Here is a 9,754-nt window from a genome sequence, read left to right as displayed (position 1 = left end):
GGGTTACTGTCTCATGTAGGTGCCGGTTCCAGGTCACTGCTTTCTTTCACAGATGCTGTGATCCATCACGGTTGGTCTTATAGGTCCCCTAGGAGGTAGTCGGGCTGCTAGGATTGGGATGGGAACAAGGGACCGAGGTAGAATAAGAACAATGAACGAAGCTATATGTTAGAATACGTGAATGGTGGATATTCAGGTTTATACCCAGTATTGGTCGAATGCACGAATCTGATTGGTCATAAGATTTTTGCGTAAAATTTTTGTGTAGCATGGCTCAGACAGTAGTTCTTGACGCGACACAAACGCACGCTCGTCGCTGTAATAAAAGCTTTTAATAAAAGCTTTTAATAAAAGCTCCGTAGTCAAAGACTTGTAGTAAAAGGATTAAAATAAACGTGGTTTAACATAGTAAAACAGAATAAGTTATGCATACTGTAGCTAGCAAATAAATGTATCGACACTTTTGGTCAAAAATGCAAGAAAAGTCGTAGTTGATGGTTTAATTATCGGTGCATAAAATATCGTGTACAGTAAGCCTACCGGTTTAGGTCCAGGAAGAAAATGGCCTACCGGTTTAGGTCCGGGAAGAAAATGGGGATAGACTGCAAATGCGAGGGAATGCTACAAATAAATCCCTGTTGACACGAGACATGCCCATAAAGCCCTTATACGAGCCAGAGTAGCACGATAAATCCTTGTGTGTCCTGTCTGATGTATTACTGGACAACCCCCCCACCCCCACCACCACCCCCTTTCCCCAGCGGCTTTAGCTACCCTAATGCTCCCAAATCCCGTTGTGTAAACTGCACCATCAAAATAAGCACAACAACAAAACAGTGCAGCTGTTCAATTTTAACAAGGCCCACATGGCTATAAACACCAAGCCAACTGAACTGTAAAAGAACAATTTTCCATCCTTTTTTTTTTTTCTCTCTTTTTAAAAAAAAAAATAAAAAAACATGCAGCACGAGAGAGAACAAATTTGGTCTTTAAAAATCAAGGACCGGAACACAGCGACTTGTAAAATATCGTATCACAAAAATGTAGCCCAACTCACTGTTCTGACTCAATTGCTTTTGGCTGTATTATAGCCAATGTATTCACATTTCTGTGCGTATAGGAGAAAAAAAAAAGCAGTATTTTTCCATAAAAATGTCATAGCTCTTAAAAGGAACTATCTATTTCTAAATGCATGAAAGGTTGGTATAAAAGACTAGCTATACAAAACAAAGGAAGAGCCTCGCACGGACGAAGCTGATTAGAAGATATTAAAATACTTAAAATTTTACTGTCATACCATTTCAATATTGATTCTCGTGATCCAATACCATAATCCACCCTTGATTATGAACCGAAATGAACTTTGGATTGATTTGCAGGGACGCTTTCTTGTACAGGGACAAGTGGACCAGAATCACGGCAGCAAAATTCCAAACCGTCTTCTTTCTATAATCTCCAGCTCATGTAGTACCAACCTGGAGGTGTATGAATACAAACGTGAACGGTGAATTGAAATAAAACGACTCAAACGACCCCCTTCTGTGTGTGGAAGGGTATTTAGGCCTTCTCGTACGATAAGCCTCTAAACTATACTGTAGCTCTCTCTTTCTTCTTCAAAGCAAAGGATGAGTATTAACCAGCCATCAAAACAGAGATTCCGCTTGACAAACCTGCCCCTCTAACCCCCTGTAGCCATGTGCTCAGGACCACTGACTGAGGTCTTGATTTGGTCCTGTTGCTCTCCCTCGATTCACATCAAAACAATCCACGACAACAGATCTCTAGGTCAGTTTGCCGACTGCACACGCGGGTCAGTGGAGGATGGTGGCTAAAGGACACTGCGCTCAACCATTATCCACACAGAACAACAGAACGTAATTCTCTGATTTTATTGCAGTCCATAATATGTTCATTCATTCCGAGCCTAGTCACAAAGCTTAACGACAGTGGCGTCCGCAAATCTGTTAGTTTTCTCTCTAGACACTGATGTTTCTTTGCGTATACGTGAGTCTACGTAACTCCCGCATTGAGATGGCAGTCGTAGTTCAGAGGTCAGTAGTGTGGCATATTGTTGCGTTGGACTAGGATTTTATCAAAAGCACCAAGAAAACCAAAAAGCTCACTGTGGACCACAGGAAATTGTGAAGAAACATCTCTACAGTACATCCTGAAGAGAATAAAGTAAGTCCATCTTTTCCTTGTCCTCTCACCCTACTGTCGTTAACAGCACCCAGTTCCATGGCCTTGATGTTTTCCAGAACATATGAGACCTGCAAAGGAGAGCTTGGAGCAACCCCGATACCCCCACCCCCAGCCATGGGCTGTTCCTTTCTACCATCAGGTAAGAGTTAGAGCTTCTTTCCTGGAGCTGCTATCCTGAGAAATTTGCAACACAACAGTCCTTACATTTGTTTAGTCCTGTACATATTGAACACTTAGTTCAGGACCCATGGCACAGGAAGGAACACAAAACAAGAGTGATGTTAATCATAAACTTTTTTTTCTTTTCTTTTCTTTTAATTTGAAAATGCCCAACTAGAAACAGGCAGGAAGAGTTAACCTCGTTTCTTTTTATTGACTCTTCAAAGAAGCTTTTGCCGTATAAATCCGTAGCAGCAGAAACACCTCCAGTGCGATCTTATTTATATGTACAGTACAGAGGCTGTTTTGATTCATTCATTTTTCATGACAAATTCCATAACACTGGCTTGTTAATAATGAATAAAACATTTGTTTGTGTTGCTCAGCATATTGCCCTGGATGCTAATGAATGCGACAGCAAACCCAAGGTGATTCGGAGTAACGAGGCGAAGTCGTGATCAAAGAGCATACAATCAAGTGCTAAAACTGCGGATCCAGAATTCCACACATACTCAAGGAAAGTGATTATATACATATTATAGACACTGATTATATCCTTAGTCTGTTTATTTGGAACGAATGTGTACTGTTTCAAAGTCAAGCCAGTTTGGTGTTAAGGTAACAATGAGGGAATGGGTAAGAGTTTTGGAAAGGTTTTATTGATATTGAAGTAAACATATGATGATAAGCAGGTGTGATGCAGGCTGAGCTCTTGGCCATCATCTTCATCCATGTCTCCTCATTTGGGTAACCTTATCCTTAACCGGTCCTTTTTGTCGCTCATGTGTTTAGGTCTTGATTCTATCTTCACTGCTCATATTCTGAGCACGGATTTTCCTTTGATGACCGTATCTGCCTGTGCTTTGACCCCATAACCTCACCCCACCCCACCCACTGTGAATTCCTGAAACCCGGCTGCTTAAAAGCTGCATTTACATTTTACTACATCTGCTTCTGAAGTGCTACACGGGGACCTTTTTCCTCAAAGCGCTGCCCTCACTTACCACATCACCAAGCATCTATATGGTCAGTGTCATGACACTTGTTACATCACGAGTAAATCTTAGAAAGCCCAGTATTTTACTTTGAAGCTCTCTCTCTCTCTCTCTCTCTCTCTCTCTCACACACACACACACACACACACACACACACACACACACACACACACACACACACACACACACACACACACACACACACACACACACACACACACACACACGGTCCCTGAGGGTCAGTAGGAAAGAATGATCTTGCTTTGATTGCTGTGTGGCTGCAGTCTGTCCTCGGTGAGCTGAGAATTTTGATGGGAACCTGTAGTAAATAATCCCATCAAGAGAGAGAGAGAGAAGGAGAGAGTCTTCAGAGTTCCACATCAGAGTAAATGGAAAAGAGCAGTGAAATTTAAGCAAATAAAAGAAGTCTGTTAGGGTGAGAAGGATGGAAAGGTTCTTGTACACAAAAAGTGCTCTCTCTCAAACACACAATCCAAACACGGCACATGAGAAGCTGCTAGTTAAGGCTACATCATTTGCAGATTGAAGAATGAAAGCTAGAGAAGGACTGAAATGCCGGATGTGTGTCTAGCATCCTTTTTCCTTAATGTCTGGTCTTCTATAATTCATCCGCTCACTGTCTGACTGTAAAATTCTGGCTGCTTGATATTCTTCTATTCGTGCTCCACCCCTCTGCCCTTCCCCTCCCATAATCTGTTCCTAAATAAGAGCCGACGTCTATGAAATATTCATGCTCTTGCTCGTACCTACTGCACTTCACTGAAGAGAATTTTACCTCCTTTGCTCGCTGGGTGAAGATACGGCTGTCACCTTGCTCACGTTCAACGATAGGACTGCGGGCCTGTAGACTGCATGAAAGGGGAACCTCAAAGTCAGATTTGGTGCCGGAATGAAACCTGGACACGATTAATCAATAAGCATGATGAAGATTTGTCAGATTAAATAGTTTTAGTTGTCTCTCTATTGTGCAAAATAAATTAGAATCCGTTGCCAGTCCACAGAATCATCAGCCCAGTTACTGTCATGTATTCAGGAGGTGTGAGGAACCCAAAAGAAACTTTTGTGTGGACAAACCCCTGTGCAAAACACTTCAAAAGCTGTCTGCACTTATTATTTATTGTACTAGTCATATAACAGATAAGACATTAATTAACAGGTGGAAGCCATACTGTGAAAGGGACTTAAATCAAACTGAAAGCGTGAAACTCCGACCTCTAGTGGCCAAGTGGGGAATTGTCAAGAACTGACGTGACATTAGCCTGTACGCTTCATTGAGATGGATTTCCTTTCCGTATGAGTAGTGTATATATTGCTTAAACTGTAACTCAGTTGAGCAAACGTTCTTAAACAGTGATACACTACTACGCAACCGATATGGATGCAATTGTTTCAGAAAGAAAGGACTCTCTGCACTAACAGGGTTCCTACATTTACTCTTGGTGTCGATCATCATGTTTTTACTCCGGTTCTCAACATCTATATAATTCTTGGTATATTTCATGTAATCATTTCATCGGGTTGATTTTTTATTTTTTTTTTTACTCCACTATATTTCTCCAATGTTGCTGTGTTTGTGATTTATTTATTTATTTACTTGGTTGTTTTTATTTGTTCCTCTGCTCAATATAGAGAACGTTACTTACAGGTCGAACTGCTGAATGGTGCACGTGTAAGACTGATCCGGATTATAGATGGTGTTTGCACACACACACGAGTTTCACCCTGCATTAACACACAAGTCAGCACAAAACACACACACGCATGCTCTAGTTCTCACACAACACTCGTCTATACAGCCCTGCCTGTCCAGTTCCTCATCACCACCTACTGTTTAATCTCTGGTTAATTCGGATTTTGTTACAAGTCAGTAAATCCCGGTTGATTGTTTCCGCTTTAATGGATTGGATCGAATGGAGAATTGTAATCAGTGGAAGTGTTGCTTCATCTCATCTTCCATACAAGCGCTCTACATTGATCGTGCTAAGCTTATAAACTCCCCACTCATGGTCCTCTATGGTTCCCCCCAAAAAAAAGCACAAGGGGGAAATCCATGCTTCACTTCATTCCTATCCATCAGACGTGTTCTCTCTCATCAATATCTTCTTGCCTGTAATACAGCTATCTGCCATGAAAAGCTTGTTAACAAGGAGAGACGAAGAACATGATTTCTGCAAGTTCCAATTAAATTCAAACGGCCCGAGCGTGTCTGTCCCTCCTCCATCTCTGTCTTTACTTCTCAAGCATCTTGACTATATGACTAACCTGTCATACGAGAGGATGTAGGCAGAGGAAAATCGAGAGCGTCTCGTTTTCGTTTGCTCTTATGTAGATGCCTCGTTTGGATAATTGCAGCACACTTGCATTAAAATGTGCAGGTCTAATTGATGTCATCCTGTATTAAAGCCACGTGTTTCTGGAATGAAGAAAAACAATTTAGTTGATGTGAGAAGAGAGAGAGAGAGAGAGAGAGAGAGAGAGAGAGAGAGAGATCAGTCTAACACGACAAGTGGAGCCTCGTGTAGTGTCTGGCTTTTTATTTTTATTTTTATTTATTTTATTTTTTTTTTACAATGGACCTGGTGACTGGTTGATTTAAGGTTTTTTATCAGGGGAAGTACATGGATGATGATGATGATGATGATGATGATGATGATGATGATGATAAAGCAATTACAGTAAGGTGTTTCTTTGCCCAGAGACTGAGTAAAGCTTCAAAACTTAATCCATTGGTGAAAAAAATCTTACCTCATTATTTAATTAACTGATTTAATTGACTTTTGCTGCTGTTTTTTTTTTTTTAAATAAAAAAGAAAACAGTGTATATGTTGAACAAACTGAATGTTGGTTGTTGCATTAAAAGTGGGACTGCGAAGTTACAGGTTTGTTGTTTAGCTGATTTATTCTGGAGAGTTAAATTTGAGGAAATGTGTATTTTTGTAAATGAAAGCATTGCATTTTAATAAATAATTAAGAAGAACTTTTACAAAAACGGTGTCTTATTTTTAAAAGGTGGGAGGTAGGGGAAATAATTTTTATTTATTTATTTATATTATTTATTTATGTTTTTGGCAAGCAACCAGAAATGGTTGATTTGCTGCTTCAGTTTAATGCTTTTAACAACCAGGTTTATAATAAAGTTAATGTTAGTGTTCTTTTTTTGTGCGTTGTTGAAATATCGACCCTCCAGGTTGCCTGTGACCCTGTGGAAGCGGAACAGATCATAGATGGATGGTTGCAATATTGTTAGAGTAAGTATACAAGAAACATGAAGAACCTTTCCGAGCGGTTGATTTGCTGCCTCTGCATTTATTTATTTATTTATTTTTTTCATTTCAGAAGCTCGTTTTAAAAACAGTTTAAAATTAGGGATGTGAAAAGATCCAAAGATAGCTTTGGATCTTTTCTGCCAACATGCACACATTAAAGAAAGAGTGCTTACCGTGTTATGATTTGTATCTGATGCTGATTATTGCTTCTTACACTGGAGAACACAAACTGTGATATAACTTGCATAAGGGATCTCAACTTAAATCTCAACAGGATATTCCTGGAAACCCCGAAAGAGTCTTAGGAACACCTTCGTATTGTTCTTTTGTTCATGGAAGGTATTCTCTAGCATGTCTTGAGCTCTGCATTTGCAGAACAATCTGACACAGTGGTCATTAATTCTCAGTTACAGGTCCAGCAACATGAAATCTCCCCCCACACACCAAACGTAACAGATTTGACATTGAGGCAAACACCTGCGGCCTTTGTAATCGGGTGGTACGGCGCCTCGTTGGCCTGCAGATAATAGGAATAAGCAGAGATGTGAATGAGCTCCGTGTCAGGATGACAGGGTCTTTTATGGATGGTCCGTCTTCTCTCGCGCCCTGAAGAGGCTGCTCTATTTTCCGAAGGAGGGCCATTAGAAGGCGCGTGGCAGCGTGACGCCGTTTCAAAGGCGCAATTTCCCAGATGCACAAGCTCACGACTAAATAGCAATGGTCCCTCGTTCCTCTCTGCGGCTGTCGTCGGCTCACATTAGAGTGTTTATCTGGATGACACAGACCCAGCACTTCCTTGAATACATTAATGTGTTTGTGTGTAAACGATGCATCAGAGAAATGGAGAGGTGGTAAAATCTGTATGATAGTGCATGCAGTTTCCAGCCGAAAAAAAAATTGTCATGGATAAAAGTTCTTAAATGTGGAAATAAATTGCTTGAGTGTATGTATGAGGTGAAACCAGCTTTCGGAGAGCTGATGGTAGTTTGTAGAGAAAAAGCACGTTCACTGAGACTTTGTTAATAAAAAGTAAGAAACCTGTTTAGGGGTTAGCATGAGGAAGATTTAGGTCCATGAGAGAGGATAATGGAACTTGTTTTACTATAAATGAACACACAGACGACGACGTGGTGGAAGAGAAACACATATTGGCAAATGATGAACTTTGTTCCACTCTGATGTTAATTATTTTATTTTTCTCGACACTGTGCTATATTTCTTACTAAATAAATAAATAAATAAATAAATAGATTTTTTTTTTCCCTCACAAAATTCACCTGAATAAATATTTCATTAATTTGCCAGTTGTCTCCTACGGTATACGCCGCTGTCGTGTATCTGTACGAATATCATCTATTTATTATTTAATATAAATGTTATCTGTTCTCCCATTTGCTCATGGAATCTTCTAGACTATTTTCTCACTGTAGACTGTCATGTAAGATGGAAATATAAGGTTGTATAGAAAAAGCCACAATGTTTAGTTGTTAGACTTTAGTATTAGTTGTAGAACTAAAACTGCTTCATTTGTAAATTGACAAGAAGTGTCGGATTTTGTTTCAACGTAATATCCGGTGCACCACTGCAGTGCTGATTGTGCAACATCATCATCTTGTTAACTTCTTTTTATCTTGCCATAGCTTCTGCAGAGTGGATATGGAGGAATTCATATATAAAAAGCGTTGGCAACATGAGCGTGTTGACACTGGCCCAATTATCCCGGCCTCCTATTGTCACAGAGACAGGCACGTCAGAGCGCGATGGCACCCAACCATGCCAGTCTCGCTGTGAGGAACACGATATCAGAGCCAGAATCGGGAGCTACAAGATGGCACCGATGCCCGTGGTGCCTGATGGTCAAACAGACCAGTGGCAACTGGCGCTGATGCTGCTGCACATTTCTTACTGAAAACAGCTAAATGATCCTGTTACTGCTGTGTTATAATCCTGTTATATTCTGGACACCATTAATATATCTTGCCTACTGTTGGATATTGCTGGAGTGTGTGTGTACTTTCATCTGATTATGATACAGAAGAAATGTCCACATAATTTATCTTCTTTGGCATTTTCAATATAATCTCTTCCTTTTTATTGCTCAGACGGTATTATAAGGCCGCACGTTCTCAAGGAGTTGAGCTCTGGTGTCGTGCTTTAGAAGGTAAAGGCTGACTTTAAGATGGGCATAAATATCAGAGGCCGGTGTTCATTTAGAATAAGGTTCAGTTCTACTGAATGTGGTTACTTACACTGTTCACAAAAAAAAACACTAAGATCCAGTTTGTCAGAATTTCTGATCATTTTCTTTGTGTATTGCTGGGTGTATTTTTATCAAAATGGGGGGGGGGGGGACAATTTAAGCTGCAGAAGTGAAAGTTTAAAGTTTTTTTATTCAAATGTCACTGTACAGTATATGTTAGACTTTTTACTGAGCATATTACACATTCTGTACATCACATGCAAGTTCGAACACTGTTCTGATTTGCTGCCCTTTAATGACACTGGAGCAGAGTTTTGGCCTTGGTAAGTATGTCGACTCCGCAGGTCCCATCATGGACGTTCTTCGTACTCTTACTGGATGTAGAGCGTTTCTTCAACGTCGTCCTTGGAGACCCTATATGCAAATAACACCTACGTGTATAAGCAAATAAAGGAAGGTTCTGTTCACTTTTTTGGTCCAGGCTTTACATACGCATATGAGCTGCGGAAACATAAACGTGCTGTCTGTCTACAGAAGGTTGTTGGCACAAAAGGTATCAAACATATTGCTGCTGAAATTAATTCTCTTGGGCAAGAGAGTCAAATATAAGGAGCCAGAACATCCAGTAAATTAGATGGAGTCATGGAGAGAATGAGAGAGGGTAGGACTCGAGGGGATTTAGTTCAGTGGGTTTGGTATTTTTGTGGGACTCCGTGACGATTAGGTGGATTTCAGACTAGGGAAAGGGAAATTTATTTAATTAATTCTTCTATAAACGTCCATATAACCATAATCACCTAATAAACTGTAATCATAATGAACCCATGAAAACACCATTGGTGCACATGGGCATTGATTTTCTCCAGTCATGAAAAGTTCTACCATGTAGATAAGGAAAGATAATCCGACAT

At 40.2% G+C, this 9,754-nt stretch overlaps 1 long non-coding RNA gene across 1 annotated transcript; it reads left to right on the top strand.

Annotated features, from left to right (window-relative positions):
- Positions 1 to 758: 758 nt before the first annotated feature.
- LOC113655388 lies at positions 759 to 8,699 on the top strand. The gene is made up of 5 exons (XR_003443703.2): positions 759 to 2,181; positions 2,259 to 2,341; positions 2,748 to 3,387; positions 6,565 to 6,625; positions 8,284 to 8,699. It is a non-coding gene; the product is annotated as an uncharacterized LOC113655388 (long non-coding RNA).
- Positions 8,700 to 9,754: the final 1,055 nt, after the last annotated feature.

This window comes from Tachysurus fulvidraco, chromosome 4, assembly GCF_022655615.1.
Source record: "Tachysurus fulvidraco isolate hzauxx_2018 chromosome 4, HZAU_PFXX_2.0, whole genome shotgun sequence".
Taxonomy (NCBI): Eukaryota; Metazoa; Chordata; class Actinopteri; order Siluriformes; family Bagridae; genus Tachysurus; species Tachysurus fulvidraco.
The sequence above is the reverse complement of the archived record's forward strand: the minus strand, read 5'-3'. Positions and strand labels throughout refer to the sequence as shown.